The sequence below is a fragment of the Oxyura jamaicensis genome, chromosome 1 (assembly GCF_011077185.1).
Source record: "Oxyura jamaicensis isolate SHBP4307 breed ruddy duck chromosome 1, BPBGC_Ojam_1.0, whole genome shotgun sequence".
Classification (NCBI taxonomy): Eukaryota; Metazoa; Chordata; class Aves; order Anseriformes; family Anatidae; genus Oxyura; species Oxyura jamaicensis.
This window is the reverse complement of record NC_048893.1, coordinates 159,242,366-159,259,239: the sequence shown is the minus strand read 5'-3', so window position 1 is coordinate 159,259,239 and position 16,874 is coordinate 159,242,366. Positions and strand designations below refer to the sequence as shown.

Genomic DNA, 16,874 nt, shown 5'->3' with positions numbered 1-16,874 from the left:
TTTCTTTGATTTTGAGATACTGTAATATAGATGGCATACATGGTAGAGATGGCATAATAATCTTTAGATTAAATCCTATCATTCTTTCTCGTAATTCAGTATATGTTAATGTTTTTCTGTTCCACTGAGATACTTCCAGTCTACTTAACCTAGTTTGTTGTTGTTGTTGTTTTATGTGTTTAATAATTAATCAATAGATATACCATTATCTGATAATGAGCTGTTCCTAAGCAATCTAATCTTTTCTACAGTATTTTTACAAATTTACTTCTCCCATTTTTTTCCTCCAGAAGGAGTTTGCTTTTAAGATAATTAAGAAGCTTACTGAAATCTTCCCTCATTTTTTTTTTTTTTTACACGACTGTTATTTAAAAAGCAAGAAGGACATGGACCAATTCGAACAAGTCCAGAGGAGGGCCACAACGATGCTCAAAGGGCTGGAGCATCTCTCCTGCAAAGGCTGGGGGTGTTCAGTCGGAGAAGGCTCCGGAGAGGCCTTGTAGTGGCCTTCCAGTACCTAAAGGGGGCCTACAGGAAAGCTGGGGAGGGACTCTTTGTCAGGGAGTGCAGTGATAGAACAAGGGGCAATGGTTTTAAACTGAAAGAGAGTAGATTTAGATTAGATATAAGGTAGAAATTATTTACCTAGAGGGTGTTGAGGCACTGGAAGTGCTCAAGGCCAGGCTGGATGGGGCTTTGGGCAACCTGGTGAGGTGTCTCTGCCCATGGCAGGCGGGTTGGAACTGGGTGATCTTAAAGGTCCCTTCCAACCCAAACCATTCTGTGATTCTATGAAAATATTCATTTTTTTTTGCTTTCAATCAGAACTCCATCTCCAGTTCAATGGAAATATCTTCCCATATTGCCGCTCTATCTCTTTCACAGAGCTATATGTGCAGTGCATTTAACACCAGCTCTTCACTGGCTCTTTCAATACCACACCTAGAAGGTCTGAAAAAGAGAAGACCCAACTGAGATACAACAGCAGTCTATACAAGTGGGGGGGTGGGGGGTGGGGGGAAGCAAAAAAAGCGGGCAGGAGAGAAATAAAAAAAAAAAAAAAAAAAAAAAAAGGAAATACTTCATCATACAGTGTAGTAGAACCCTTGGCCATTTTGCATTGGGATATTAAAGGTTTACAAGGGTTCAGAAAGCAATGAACAAATTTATGGAAGAAAATTGTACCATGGCCTGTTAGATACAAAGCTCTTTCATGTGGCTTTTAAGCCATAAGTTGCTGGAATCTGAGAAAATATGCTGGGGATGTATTGCTACATGCTTATTTTATTCTTACCCTCTTCTCTATGCAGCTACTACTGACAGACTTTGTGAACAAGATCCTGGGGGACCGGGACATTTTCTATGACTTGGTAATGTTGTCCATGTCCTCTCTTCTTTATCACATTTTTCAGAGATTCTGTTTCTGAAGACACATGATCTTTGATGCATATCAATTCTCAGTTGTTGTGTTCCAGTCTCTATAAATCCCTGTTCATGTCATTCTTGTTGCCACACTATCTGACAGCCTCCATGTTTATGTCAAGATCAGCCATAACATTCCCACTTTTAAATTCCACAAGTCTGATTTATTACTGTTATTTGATATCCCTATCTTTATTTGGATTCCTTAAAATCATTGTATTTTATGAGCAACGCAGCTATTTTTTTTCCTATTCTTTAGTGTGCCATGCTTTGTTGTTGTTGTTGTTTGTTTGTTTGTTTTGTTTTTGTTTTCAACGACTTGTAGCTTCACAGTCAACTTCTCTTTCTGCTGTTCTGGCAGGCAAATGTTAAGTGGTCACCAGCTGGCATCATCGTTTTTCAAAGCATCTTCTGAATTTAGTATATGTAAAGCATATTTATATGTTCTATATATCTAATAGAGAAAATAAGTAAATATGAGTAATGCTAGCTAGAAAATGTTCCTTAAAATACAAAATGGTTGAGAGGTAGACACTATTAGACTAGTGCAATTACTGACCATAGTTTTAGTTTTCATTAATACTTGATTATACAGCCAAATTTTATTATTCAACAAAACCCAGGAAAAAAAGAAAAGAAAAAAAAAGAAAAAAAAAAAAAGGATATTTTCCATATCTTCTTATGGAGCAACATAAAGAGAACTTCCATTCAGTTGCCATGTCAGAAGCCCTCAGGTTTCTCAGATGGATGCCATCTGACACCTCAGAAAGCTGAGCCTAGATTCTGCCAGTCCTAGTGGGATGACCTGTGGTATCCTAGGGCATTGCAGATGACCCTCACCTAGGGTCTCAAATGCTGGAAAAAACACTTTTGTGTGTGGGGTTCTTTTGTTTTTGTGTTTGTTTGTTAACTAGCATTTCCAACTGATGCAGTAAATTGTGTAGTACAACCATAATATGAAGGGAGACAAGAAAAGAACTGCTTTAATCCAGCCTTACTATCCCATCAGATGGAGGCAAGTCTAATGACTGTCAGAAGTTAATAGCGTCTTACAAGTGTTTTGTTTGTTTGTTTGTTTGTTTTCCTAAATTCCTGTGGTCTACATTCTGATTCATGGGATAGCTGCTCTATGCCAGAAAATACTAAAAAAAAAAAAAAAAAAAAAAAAGACATTTTGGAGCAATATAGCAGCTTGATGACACCTGAGAATTTCTCTCAGAGGGAGTTATGAATCCTGTTTTTATAGCTGCTTCATGCCTTTGGGCAGATCAAAACTGTTAGGGACATGCAAAGTATCTGACCCTTATGGGTCAGAGATGTTTATTTTAGCCTTGCTTATTTTAACCCTAGGAAGTTCTGCTATTGTGGGGTTGCAAAAGGCACTATTATCTTATTCTATGCTTGTTTAAATAGAAATGATAGTGATTCACTGAATGAATTATTCATACTTGGCTGAAGTGACAACATGTTATTGCACCAGGATACAGGAAAATATAAAACTGTATGTGTTTCTTTAGCTTTGGACACAAGGGTATTAAAAGGAAAAAAAATGAAAGAAAATGAAAAAAGAAAAAAAAGAAATACTAATGTGTACTTTGGCACAACATCTTTAGTATTTGTGTCTCCTTCTGATAAAAAGTGATGCAAGGGCTTTCATGCAGCCTCTGTGCAGACAAGGACACTGCTCCAGGGGAATGCCAGACAATGCAGTAGCTCTTCTATAGTAGCCAGGGAAAACATACTTCCCCCTAGAGCTGCAAAGTAGCCTTGTTTTTATCATCTTTCATTTTTAACTACCCAATTTTGTTCTCATTGATGTATGAATGAGATCTTTCACAGGAAATTTGCTTTTGTTCCTTAGAAAAGGAAATGGGGCTTCAGGAAGAGTTCATTCCTATGAATTTTATGAATTTTCTTTTTCAAGGTTCACAGCAACAGCATTTCCACTGCATTTACCTGCAATTCAGTAATAAACTTAAACTCTCGTTGCTGTCAACTGCACATATTTATGTTTAGCTGCCTTAATATCTTGCAAGCAATACCAAGCAAGATATTAATGATCCTGCTATAGCCTTACAAGGAAGACTAATGTTAAGTGCTTCCTTAAAACTCAGAAAACTTTCATGTATTTCTTTTTGCATTCACTGCCACCCTCTTGATGTCACCTGTCACTGAGATACTGTGCCTCTTTTGTTTTGCTCTCATGAAGAGGAACTGGACAGTCTTTGTCACTGTGTCTTACTATGAGAGAAAACTACATTACAGCTTGCCTTTTGAAGCAAAAAGAAGTGAAAGGGTTGTTCTTTGTTGTTTTGGTTTGTTTTTTTTTACAGTCTACAAGAGATAATGAGACATGGTGGGACTATTCAAAAATCATAAGCAACTATTGCACTCACTTTTGCCTGCTTCATTTTCTTAAAACAGCGGAGAGCCACTGCAGATCTGCATCTTTTCTTCGTTATCACAGACATAAATCAAAGACAGATTTGGAGACAGGTGTTTCAAATCTCAAACTCCGCATGACATTCAGTACAAAGCCAACATAAAGTGGTTTGTTTTTCTGAAGAATCAAGTTTGAGCACTTGTTTAGGAATATTCCAGTTTTGGCATACATAGTGCACATACTTAAGACACATTTTAGATAGCAATGTCTGTTGGGATTGTGTGTTTGTGTCCTTAATAGTACCAGGCTCTGTACTGAAGACATGGAGAAAGAAGCCTAGTCACGGATTAGGGTTGTTTTACATTTTTTCCCTATTCATGTTGTTGGGAAGTAAGCTAGTTAATGCCACTTGGTATTGGGGGCATGGGTTAGACTCCTTGATATTTTTGCTCTAGTCATTTGCTTTTACATAGATTTCCTTTCCCTGGGATTTGAATGGAATCTCAGTCTTTTAGTTTTAAGAGTCTATGTAGCACATCTGTGACACAATGATCACATAAACCAATTCTAATAGAGTTTACAACAGAAGCACTGAATATAGTGCGAGTTACCACTCACATTTAGTGGTAACAATACTAATAGTGAAGTGAATTAGCAACTTGCTGTATTGGATATTATTCATTTGCCAGCTAGATTTAGACAAAAAGTATATAGAAGAGTATGGTATCAACATTCTTACCTTAAAAGATAGAGGATACCAGTACTGATTGCCTCAATACTGACTAGTTCACTGTTATTCTCTCTGACATAACAATCACTAGTACATTTGTCATTAATAAAAATAAGCAATAATGCTTGGGCACAGTGGAGTAACAAGTTACAACAAAGATTCATACTTATTTTCCCTTTGTTAAATCTGAATTTTTGTATCAGTTTTCTCTACTGTGATAAACAACCTTCTCAAAATTTATACAGGCTAATTCTGTAACAAATCTCTAGACTTCTATTACAAAAACCTCTCTCCTACTTAAGCAGAACTCTTTCTGTGATTTAGAGAAAAGCCTGAAAATATGTCTTTTTTTCCTGCCTGAGATCTGTTCTTATATTCTTCCATCTGGTTCAGATGGAGTCAGGGGTTTTCTAGTTCATTCAAACATCTTGTGCTATAAATACTCATGCCTTGGTAGGATTCCAAGCTTTTGTGTCCATTGGCTACTTTTTCTTAAAAAATACTCAAGTGAGATTTCCCCTGTCTGGATGCTTGGTCAGAATTATCACTGTACCCCCAAAACCTGCTGAACAAGGAAGAAAACTGATGTTGCTTAAAAGTATTTAAATAGTTACACTGAGTCAAAAAAAAAAAAAAAATAAAAAAATAAAAATGACTGGCATCCTCTCTCTGACACTGATCAACAACACATAACACATTCAATAGGGCTAGCATGATTACACACTGAATTTTTCAACCGTTCATCAAGTTTTGTCTAAAGTTAGCAAAGAAACCCTTCTTACAGCCAACAGAGAGAATGGCACAGATGTGGAATCCAGCTTAAACGGATTCTCTATATTTAGAGATACCCAAAATTTGACTAGGCAAACCCTGAGTAACCTGATCTAACTGGGTCTGGGTCTGGACTAGCTGACCTCCATGTGTCCTTACCAATTTACATGATTCTGTGATTCTATCCTTTTTATTTAGCACCCATCAATGGGCTAATCCCTGGGATCTTTTCAGTTATGCAATAAGAACACGAAAACACACATTCTGTAGCATTTTGAAGGCATGAAGGCTACGGCTAGACCTACTAGCTGAATTTAGGTGAGTTCTGATGAGCTGCATGGCAAACTTAAAAAGTCAAAATCAAAGGACTGACTATACAAATCTAAATAACTAGTAGCAATGACTTGTTTACAGATTGATACTTTTCCCTCTGCTCTCATGTCTTTTATGCTAGGAGATGGCTATAGTTTCTACATTCCGATGGTAACACAATTGCATTGAGATCAGTTTTAATGTGAGGTACTTAAATGATAACTAAACGTAGTTGTCTACATATGAGCTGGATGCCCAAATTCCCATTACAATCAGTGGATATCAAATTAATACAATAGACAGTTGCACTCAATTTTAAGAATCTAGGTTGCCCACATTCTCTATAAACTTGTTATTAATTTGTTGCATTTAAATTACATCTCAGGTTGCTCCTGCCAATTTGGTGCACTGCAACTTGTGCAGTTTATGTGGGTCACACACATTTTATGCAGAACTGGGAATTTACTGCTAGTCTAATTAAAGTCTTGACAGTCTAATCAAAGATTTATTATTAGTCCAGGTACAATGATACTAACAATTATATTTCAAATTATCCAATTATTACAGCTTGTCCCATGATACAACTAAAACCAGAATACCCAAACTTCCTAGCAATTGCTCCTTTCTCTTTCTCTAGTATCATGCTCACCCTTCTGTTGACACTCTGGTGACACAGAGACCACCTCCTCAAGCTGATGGCTTCAGTTGTGGAGTCGTAGTGTGAAGGCATCATGGAGAGTCATAGACATCCCACCCTTCACTGGCAAAGGTGTGATGTTGGGGGGTTCTCTCCCCCCCCCCTTCTTTTTTTCCATAAATACGATGAAGGTGTTGATGGTTTCTTCCTCCTCACTCCTGCGTCTGCCTTGTGTCATTATTATATACTGGCTAACACAATCCACTCGCTCCTTATTTATTGGTTCACTATTCCATATTACATCCAAATCTGCTATGTATGGTATTTTTTACATATATCAAATACCTGTTCCATGTTCTTTTTGTTACCCCCAAACCGTTTTACCCAGCTCCCAAGGTTGCATTCCTTTGGCAGACAGTAGATGACTACTGCTGAGATATGACCTCTGTTATCATCCTGTGTCTGCACTTTCAAGGCCTGGTTATCTTCCCGTGTCTGTACTTCTGTACACTACATTTTTATTCTAGTGTCATAGTTCATTACAGAAAGAAAAACTAAATGCTGTATCTATAACTCATAAAAGTGTAAATTACAGTAAGTCTTACACCACCCAGTTGTACAAAGCTAAGCAAAGGAGGAAACAAACAGTAATAGTTGTATGTCAGATAACAGTTGCTACAGCTAAACAGATGAAAAACAAGCTCTAGGAAGGCCAAGACCAGCCTAGATGAATCCCGACATGTCCTAATGCCTGTGTTGTCAGCTTAACACAGAGCCTGTAGCCTGTTACTGGTTAACAGGAGCACTGTACGCCCTGAGCTGTACGGGTGAAGTCTGGAGGGCTGCTCAGCTCCTCCTGTAACAGTTACCTCCCTTTGAACAGCTCAGACCCACATGTACTGTCCTAAATCTGTTTTGAATCTTGACAATGCATTGCTGCATTCCTTGATCTTCATGGAGAGTGAATTATTAACATTTTCTTTCTCCATTTCTGATAGTGCTATGATATATTTTTTGTTTCTACAAATCTTCCTGAAAAGCACAGGCTTGGCAAAACTGTTTTGAAATGCCTTATCTACACACGCTTTACCTCTGTGAGAGTTCATACGTCAGAACAACTGGTACCTTACACAGTTGGAACCAGCTTTTCAATCACTCTTAACTTTGATGTTGTCCAAATAAACCCAAGAAATATTCTACTTCTTTCATGACTGGAACATTTGCCTCAGAGTAGAAATAGTACAGACCAGTATGTTCTTCTAAGTAGACATTGGTGTGCTGAGTTAAACAACATTCTTTGTTGCTTGTTGACACCTGAATTCCAGTCATATTCCTACTTGCTGACTTGTTGCTCTACCTGGTTGTTCTGGGTCTAGCTGGGATGTTAACTTTCCCTGCAGCAGCCCATACAGTGCTGCGCTCTGCACTTGTAGCTAGAACAGCAGTGGTATCACACCGGTGTTGTGTCTGCTGCTGAGCAGTGCTGGCACAGCATCAGGACTCTCTCTGACCCTCCTAGGGGGTGGGCAAAAAAGTGAGAAAGAAACATCAGCAGGGCAGCTGACCTAACCCAACCAAAGGGATATTCCATACCATATGATGTCACACTCAGCAATAAAAGGTGGAAAAAGGAAGAAGAGGGGAGGGGTGGGCTCTCATTGCGAAAATATCTGTCCTCCTCCCGAACACCGGCTACATGTGTTGAGGCCCTGCTTCAAGGACGTGGTCAAGCATCACTCATTTGTGGGAAGTAGAGAGTAATTTCTTTCCTCTGCACTTCCACATAGCCTTTACTTGTTTTGTTTTATTATTCCCTTTCCCCCTCCCTTTTCCCCTTTCCCTTTTTTCCCTTTAGTTGAATTAATTAATAATAATATTTCCTTAATATTTTTTTTCCTTTAATTAAATTATCCTTATCTCAACCTGTGAGTTGTTCTTCCCTTTACTTCTTCCCCTCTTCATCTGAGGAGGGGGAGTGAGAGAGCAGTTGTGGTGTTCAGCTGCCTAGCATGGTAAAACCACCACACTGCTACCTGCAGATTCGCTTCTCCAGTTATATATATCAGAAAAAAAAAAATGATGGAAAACATTGTGTCTCTCATTCAGCCTCAAATTCTGGGCTTCATTGCTGTTAAAACTTGGTATGGTATATACCAAAGGCTGGGAAATTTGTTATGATGCATGCCCAGGGTCTGTCCTTGAAGAGCATGGTCAGCGAAAATGGGGCCTAGGAAAGCAATCTTAGATCCTTAAGTATAGAGAGAAAAGGACTATTTCTTAGTTACAGTCAAACTCTCTCAAAGTATTGGTCAATGTCCTAGGCAGTGTGGTTTCTCACATCTGCTAGTTTCCAGGTTTTCAAGGGGTCCTGCAAATAATTTTTCTCCTGCTTCCATGCTCTTTGATACCTTCTCTTCTTTCTGAGACTTAACAATGTCTGCAGATTTTACATTTTCATCTCCCAACATCTTATTTCTTATTACATTTGTAAATGCAAACAGCTTAATGAGAGTATTATCAGCATGTGATCTGGCATTCCTGGAAGATGTCACTGCATAATATTCCAGAACACAATGAAATAAGTTCACTTAACTCTTATTTTATCTAATTATTAAACTGTACACTTATTTGCTAGAATATGTTGTGATTGTGATCATCAGTCATTCATTCTCCTGTCTGAGATGGGCACCTGGTTTTCTTTTCTGCTGTGGCCACATTGCAGAACTAGCATGGTGGTTGATACCCAAAAGTTTTTACTGCCAAGAGAATATAGCTGGCATGTAGGCACAGTTCCAGAAGGACAGCAGACTAGTTTCCTGTGCCTAGAATTAACCTTTTGAATATCCTTTTCCCATTTCATTTTCTCCCCCTTATGCCTTGACAAGCAAAATTATCTCTTAAGTGGCTTATTCATCACATTTCCAGCCAGAAATACGGAGGATTACCTCTATTATATCTGCTTAGGACTAATGTATTTAGAGGAAGACTTCAAAGCCTTCAAAGGCTGCAGGAGCAGATTGAATGAACCCTAGAAACTAAAGCAAAGTGCCATTAAGATGTATTAAGATCTAATCAACTGAGAGCTAATCAACAACAACAACAAAATGAGACTCAACACTGATGTGAAGTAGCTTCTCCTATTTTTCTAAGAAACACACCCTCATCAAGTATACACCCTGTAATTACTTTCTTCTGCTTCCACATCTTGTGCACTTCCTTTATATCTGAATTCAGTTAGGAGCTCCTTGCTCCTCCATGCAGGCCTCCTGCTGCCTTTGTTTGATCTGCAGCTTGTCAGGATAGGCCTTTCTTGAGCTTGGAGGAGATGATACCTGAATATCAACCAGTTCTTCTGGGATCCCATGGGGTTCTTCCAAGCAGATCTCTGAAAAGATTGAAGTCTGCTCTTCTGAAATGCACTCTTTTTATAGTGAGGATGTTCCAGTACTATAACAGATTGCCAAGAATTTTTGTGGAGTTTACACCTGTTGAGATTCTCAAAACTTGACAGGATATGGTCCCAGGCAATATTCTCTAGCTGACCCTCCATGAGCAGGGGGTTAGACTCGATAATCTCAAGAAGTCCCTTCCAACCTCAGGCAACTTGTGATTCCACAATTCTGATTCTGTTCTGCAACACACAGAGCAGTCAGGTTTCAGTATCTGCTTTATGTGGCATTTGTCCCTGACAGAAGTGGGCAGAGCTGACAGTCCTTTTTCAAGAACAATGCCTTGGTCCTCAGCTAAGTTCACTACTTGTGAATGAAGAAAATCAGCAAAGAGCAAGCCCTTCAAGGACAGAGTACTTATTTACCTCAATGGAACTGTAGTTGTCTGGGACCTTTAGGTTTTGTTGGCAGGGATGGGACCCAGGCTGTCCCTTCTGATGGCCAAGAATTCTCTAGTACCATAGGGGTCTACATGATTTATTCTCATACTATTATTAAGCTTTGTAAATTAAGATTCTGTTTTGGCCAATTTAGCAATGTACTGCTCAATTCAACACTTATAACTTTGGTAAGAGGCACAAAGGAACTACGTGGTCCTATGTATCCTCACTGAATACTGGTAGCCAACGTGCTCTGACCTTGACACATGGTCACAAAGGTAAGACTAATTTTACCAAACTCCATGCGTCTATTGTGTCAACATCTACAGCCAACCTATTCATCAGTGGCTGCTTTTGTGCTCACGGAAGAGAAACAGACCCTTAGCAACAGCGTGATCTGATCTGACTGATTTTAGGCATTTATCTTTGAATGAGGAGAAGAATTGTATGCTGAAACTGCCTGTTTTTCTCCGCTGAGTATAAAAAATGCCCAGGTATGTAGATCAGACAGCTGTAAAAGAAACATCTACATTTAGGTGAACTAACTTCTCTGTAGTGGAATAAATCTGGGCAACACAGCTGACAATATTTCAACATAAATGTTCCTCCTTTAGTTTAGCTGAACTCAAGTAACCCTCTGGGGGATCAAGCCCTGACTGAAACTCAGCAGCATTTAAACACTCAAGCGTAGCACTATATTTTTGCCTCAAAACTAATGTGAGTGCTGAAATGCCATGCCTAAAGCTATATACATGCACCGCACAACTGAATAAAAGCTAGCTTCAGTGGAAATTGTCAGTGAAGATGATTTCTCAAAATTCAGTTTCACTTTCTGTCACAGCAGTCCTGAGTCAGTGCAGATGTTGAAGGACACTTCCACTCAAGACTGAGTGCATTAAGCATTTTTTTTCCAGAAAGCTACCTGCTTTTGAAAACCTAAGTATGGAAAAGACTTAAGCAATTTTAATTACAGATGTGGCTATGTGCTTGGGTATTATCGGTTCCTGAAGTGTGTCTGTATGAACTTTGTGTGACTGCCACTATTTAGCCAAAATAGTACAGTGCATTCTGGCAGTGTAATGCATTTTATTTGACTGTTAACCTGCTAGTCCAGCTTTTGTCCATGTTTAACAAGTTGCCTGTTGAAGTATTCAGCCATACTCAGCTTCAACTCCCATCTAAGCACATAAGCCTAATTAACAGGCAAAACTATGTATGTCAGAAATCCTCTAAATGCCACTTGAAGGGCTTTGCCCAATATAGAATGATTACGGCCTATCAACAGAAAACTCAAAACATGTGGCCTTAGGCAGAATTTATTTAGTGTTGCAACTGGCTAGATTTGGTTTCTGATATGGTAGTAATGATAGGTAATGATACATTTTTGTTTATATTCTGACTTACAAAGGAAGTTAAGCTAGCATTATATGAAGCCATTGTATATTTGTGCAGCATTGTATATTTTTGATGCAATTGTATTGCAAACAGAAGAAATTGGTGCTTCCTCATCCGAGAGGTTTATAATTTATGCAGAACTTTATTTTATATAGGAGAAAATCAATTTGGGCATAAAGTGTGCTCAAAAGCCGTATGTGAAACATATATAAAGATGACCAAAATGAGTGTTATCTGGAACAAAAGCATTATCTGTAGTGTGCAGGACAGCTTGTCATGGGACATCTAATTTGAATCATCAGTATCATTTTGATAATGAAAAGAAATTTTTCATTTTATAGATTTTTGAAGCGGATTTTTATATTGTGTTATAAGTGTTAGGAGAAATGCCAATGCATTAAACTTACTGACCTAGCAGTTACTCACTCTGAATATATATTCAGCTTCCCTCTGTTCCTGTGGGACAGAGACCACACATTGAAGTTAATATTTCAAAGCAACATTGGAACTACAAGAGTGTGGAGTTACTTGTGTATCTATTCCTTGGCCTCTCCACTTTTAGTTGTATAACAAAATGATTTTCAGATAGCATCCAAGCCTTTACTGCTTAGATTTATTGCACACTCATTCTCATGTAATTTCATGTGAGGTGTTTTAACACGTAGACAGCATTCACTTAATTCCAAGAAGACTGAGAACAACTTTTAGACAAGTAACTTTCAGATTAATGGGTGAAAAAATACTTGAATAATCTCTTTCCTAAGTAATACACACTAGAATTGTTTTTTACTTAATCATACCTAACTTTCAGAACAACAAAAAAAATACAAGTATTGCCAAGATAGCAGAAATATCTTGTCCAAATTGGACTTCATAAGAGCAAAAGATTTCTTCTTGCAGTATCCATCTGTATTGACTGTCAATGCAGAAAGCATATTGCCATCTGTATTTTCTACCATTTCCTCCATTTTTCCCACCAGAAAAAGGGTGTGGGGATTTTTTTTTCGTTCATTGTTTTGTAACAGGAGATATTTTCTCACATATTTACAACATGACTTCATAATTTGGCATATATTTACATTCTGCATTCTGTATTTCTATTTTACTGTCATCAGTTTTATTCGCTCTGCCTGACAGAGCACATTCCATTCAGCTCTGCTTGCTAAACGGAAACTTTGAGGCCATATGGGGATTTTTTCTTTTTCTTTTTCCTTTTTTTTTAAACGTTGTTTATTTCCATAACATAACATGTTGGGTATTGCCAAGACTAAAGTTTTAACATCATACCTGTACCTGGAGAAACACTGAAAAAACTATACCATACACATTTTTAAAATTATATTTAATTCAGGGTTGTACTTTCTCAGGCAGTGCTCACCAATGGTGTTTGTTGCCCACAAATATTTAAATGATTATATTTTATTACAAGGTGTTTAAAAAAAGTTACAAACACATAGATTTTAAACAGATAACTGGTTTTAAAGATAAAGGAAGTCAAACTTGCATGCAGGCAAGTGTTCACTCCTGTGATTCTTCTCTTGAAGCACATATACCTCTCTGATGAGGTGGAAACAAATGCTTCTTGCTCACTGCCAGAACCCCCTCTGCTACCTGTGTCAAACTCCGTCAGTTCTTGCATTCGTTCTTCACAGAAACATCCAGTTTGTATCACATTACATAAAAATACAGCTTTCAAGAAGAAGTCAGAGACGAGCACATGCTGCAGCAGCCTTTATTTATGGACTGAGTCCAATTTCCTCTGGCTTCGCAGATTACTCCACAAAACTGGCTACGAAAACAGCTCTGTGGCAGCTTGCTATGCCTTTTTTTTTTTTTTTTTCTTTTTTTTTTCTTTTTCCCAAAACACCAAATATATACTGGAGAAGCTGCATCAACGTGAGCATTCAAATGTGAGCATTGGCTTCCTGAATCTGTCTGAAGCATAGCTATGTCTGTTTGGCTGATCATTTTCCTTCACTTCTTTCTTTCCTCTTTTATCCACGCTCGTGGCAATTAGTGTTAATTGCCCGGGAGACAACAGAGACATAGGGATCTGACCACACTACAAATTTAGACACAGTATTATTTGCCTAGCTGTGACAAGCTTGTCAGTATATACCTGAACTAGTTTTAAACTGTCTCTGTGACTAACAGGAAATAGCTGTGGCAATAGAGAGATCAGCGCAGACTGCGAAATTCGTCCTAGACCAAGGCAAATATTTGAGATGTTTTCCACCCTAAGCTCTGTGTTGCCGTAATTACAGTTTAGGCTGGTTCAGATATATCTGTGTGGTATTTGGACATAACCAAGGACCAGGTTTGCAAGACTATATACATGTACGTACACACTCAACAAAGATGACGACAATGTAATTGAAAATGTCTATTCATCTAAAAAATCTTAAATGTAGATGCGTGTTCCTGTTAGCGATGGCTCTGGTATTGCCTGTGCTCCCTAGGAAAGGAGAAGAAAAGATGGAGAAAGCCAAGCCAGCCTCCTGCTGTTTCTTTCTAAGAAATTCATTCCCAGTGGCTTCTTTAAACCAACTTCCTGCTTAAAGTATCTAAATCCACAAAGGGATCAGAAACTGTACGCATAAGCAGAACTTGGAACTGAAACAAAATAGTTTATAGTCGGAGGTTGAAAGAAGTGGAGAAAACAAATACAGTCAGTAAATTCACACCCCAGTTTCAGATCGGTCCATGAGTAAATCAGGTACATTAATTTTATATCTGGAAAAATCTATTTATTTCACCTGACACTATTTGTATTAGAGGTTTGAACACCGTTCAAGGTGCAAAATGAAGCCACAAAATCTGACATTTTTTTCAGTTTTTGGATATCAAAGTATAGCTTTTATTCTAAATTTTATATATATTACAGCAAACAAAATAGCACAGTAAGCATAATATTTACTTAAAATAGTGTAAAATTGTAGAGTGATATAAACATGCAGCATTGGTTTCATGTATGTTTATTAAGATAACATTAACCTAGTTTTGATATCTACTTTCTTAATGTGTATGCTCCAGCAGAAACAATATACATTTGAATAGACTTATGCAGCCGAAGAAGTGTAAAGTTAAATATAGCACTTCTGTATTTGATGACCACTGATAGAACAATGAGTGGAAAACAAGTTTAAAGTTGTTAAGTCTTGTACTGCTTGCCTTTGTGATTAAGTTCAGACTTGTCTGAATTCAGATCACATCCTTTAAGTCAACTTTTCACAGAACTGAGCTTGCAATAGTTGTTACTACCAAGAAGATTCCTTTGTAGGCTCATTTGCATAGTAGAGCAAAGTTTAAAGTGTTGCAAACTTGCTGACTAAATGCAAGTAGGTTTCTTCTTTCCTGAAACAAATCTGAAGCAATGTATTTTTTAAATGTCATTTTGACGCTATTTTCTTTACATGGTGAACATGTTCCATAAACACAGCTCTTTTACAGTAAACAGTTTACTACATGATCCAGAAAACAGTGATAAGCATTACTGTCTCTGTAGGCCCTTAAGGTTTAAGAAGGTCAAGCTGAAAAAGTAAATATAAAAACTAACATTATTCAAGTGTTTTAGTCAACATGTTGACTTCACTTTGTTCATCAAAGTAATAAAACCCTAATAGTTCTGAAGTTCATGTCTTACATTCAATATATACTTATAGATACTTAAATATATTCAATATATACTTATACATCTTAGTGCTTGCTGATTACTTTGTCCAGTACTATGATTACTGTGACTTAATACTATGTCAGTCAAAACCTCAGGCACCAGACAGTTAAATTAAAATACAGAGATAGCACTATTTTGAAAATACAAAGATCTGACAGAAATGTATGACCTTCCTTTTTTAGCTTTCTATCAGTGCAGTGACACAGCCACCTACTCAGTTACTTAGCGATAAAAACAAAATCTACAATGTTCCAGAAAGAAAAACTGAAAGATGGACATATTCAAAGCCTAAATTAGTCACATTGTCTATTTTGAGGGTAGTCCCATAAGCACTTTGATAATATTACTAAAGAAAAAGAAGCTGGGTCTCTGTGTATCTTCTCATTTGCATAATTCATCCAAAATTTATCCCTAAGTATGAAACTCTCTTCCCACACAAACCTTCTGAATCTACCACTACCTCTATGTGTGCCTTTCCCAAGCTTCTACAGAATATTATTAAATTTTGCTATTGAAGACATTCTCAATCTTGCCTACAGTAATTTATTCTTTTAAAAGAGAATTAATCTGTAGAAGTTCAAACATCAAAGTTGCATCTTAATAAACGCTTGCTGAACTGTACTCTAACATTTACAGAGTGAAATGGTATTTGGAAGCTATTAACTAATGCCCAAGTTTGAGTTTCTAGGACAGTGCATTCCACAGAGCTGAGGTACAAAAAAAAAAAAAAAAAAGGAGGTCAGGTGACATTTTCAAAATGTGCCATGAACACTTCAGAAAGGGTTTACTTTTGGGAAATTTGTTTTGAGCAGTATAGAAGACATGAAGTTAAACCTATTATTACATGAGTGATCTAAATTCCATTTCCCATGAAATCTGGTAATACAATTAAGATACTTTCCTTCTATTTGGTAACAGAAGCACAGTACAGGACTCTGTACATGCTATTTCTAAACTCAACATGACCTTTAATAATAATTGTTCCTTTTAAGATAGAATAATTAAACATAGAAACTTTCGTTATGTATAGAGGGAAAGGGGAAAAAGGAGGAAATCCTGCTGGGAAAATAATAACTTTAATCTGTTTGTAACCCATACGTCTCTGCCAACTTTGTTTCCGAACTGGCAGGGCTTTACACACGCAACAAAGTTCTACAAGAAACAATAAGAAACGCAATAGAGAAGTCCCCCAACATCCCTCGTTGGGGTCCCCTTGCTGAGTGCTGCGCTAGGCAGAGGCTGGCTTCAGGAGGCCACAAGGCATCATGTATCCACCCCCTCCTGCCTCATAATCCAGCACGGCTTCACTCCCACGCTCGACTGGAGACAAGCCACGGAGCTCTCCCTCCACCTCTCTGCCCTCCTACACGCTGGGGCTTAAAACTCAGCTCCGTCAAGTCCTTCTCCAGGCTGCCTGCATGAAAGCTCTCGCCCCGCAGCTCCGGGCAGCCTCCAAGTAAACCAGCGGCCTGGCGAAAGGCGACCACCTGGATGGGATAAAGCTCTGCCAGGCCAGCGATGGCAAGAAACTGCTTTCTGGAGAGCGTTCACCTCTCGGGCCAGCCATGCCCCGTGCTCCGTGTGAGCGGCAGGGAGCTGTGCTTTCAGCATTTTCCACATCGCCCCACGCCGCAGCCGCCTAGCCCAGCGTGCGAGAGCCCCGGCGTGAGTCATCCCGGCCCCGCTGTGGGCAACCGTGTTTTTCACTGCTTCTGCCCCGCC

General features: G+C 38.3%; 1 long non-coding RNA gene across 1 annotated transcript; it reads right to left on the bottom strand.

The window, feature by feature from the left end:
* Positions 1 to 9,685: 9,685 nt before the first annotated feature.
* On the bottom strand, positions 9,686 to 13,363 carry LOC118163331. Its single transcript, XR_004748994.1, has 2 exons — positions 13,033 to 13,363; positions 9,686 to 9,886 (listed from the first exon to the last, which is right to left on the bottom strand). It is a non-coding gene; the product is annotated as an uncharacterized LOC118163331 (long non-coding RNA).
* Positions 13,364 to 16,874: the final 3,511 nt, after the last annotated feature.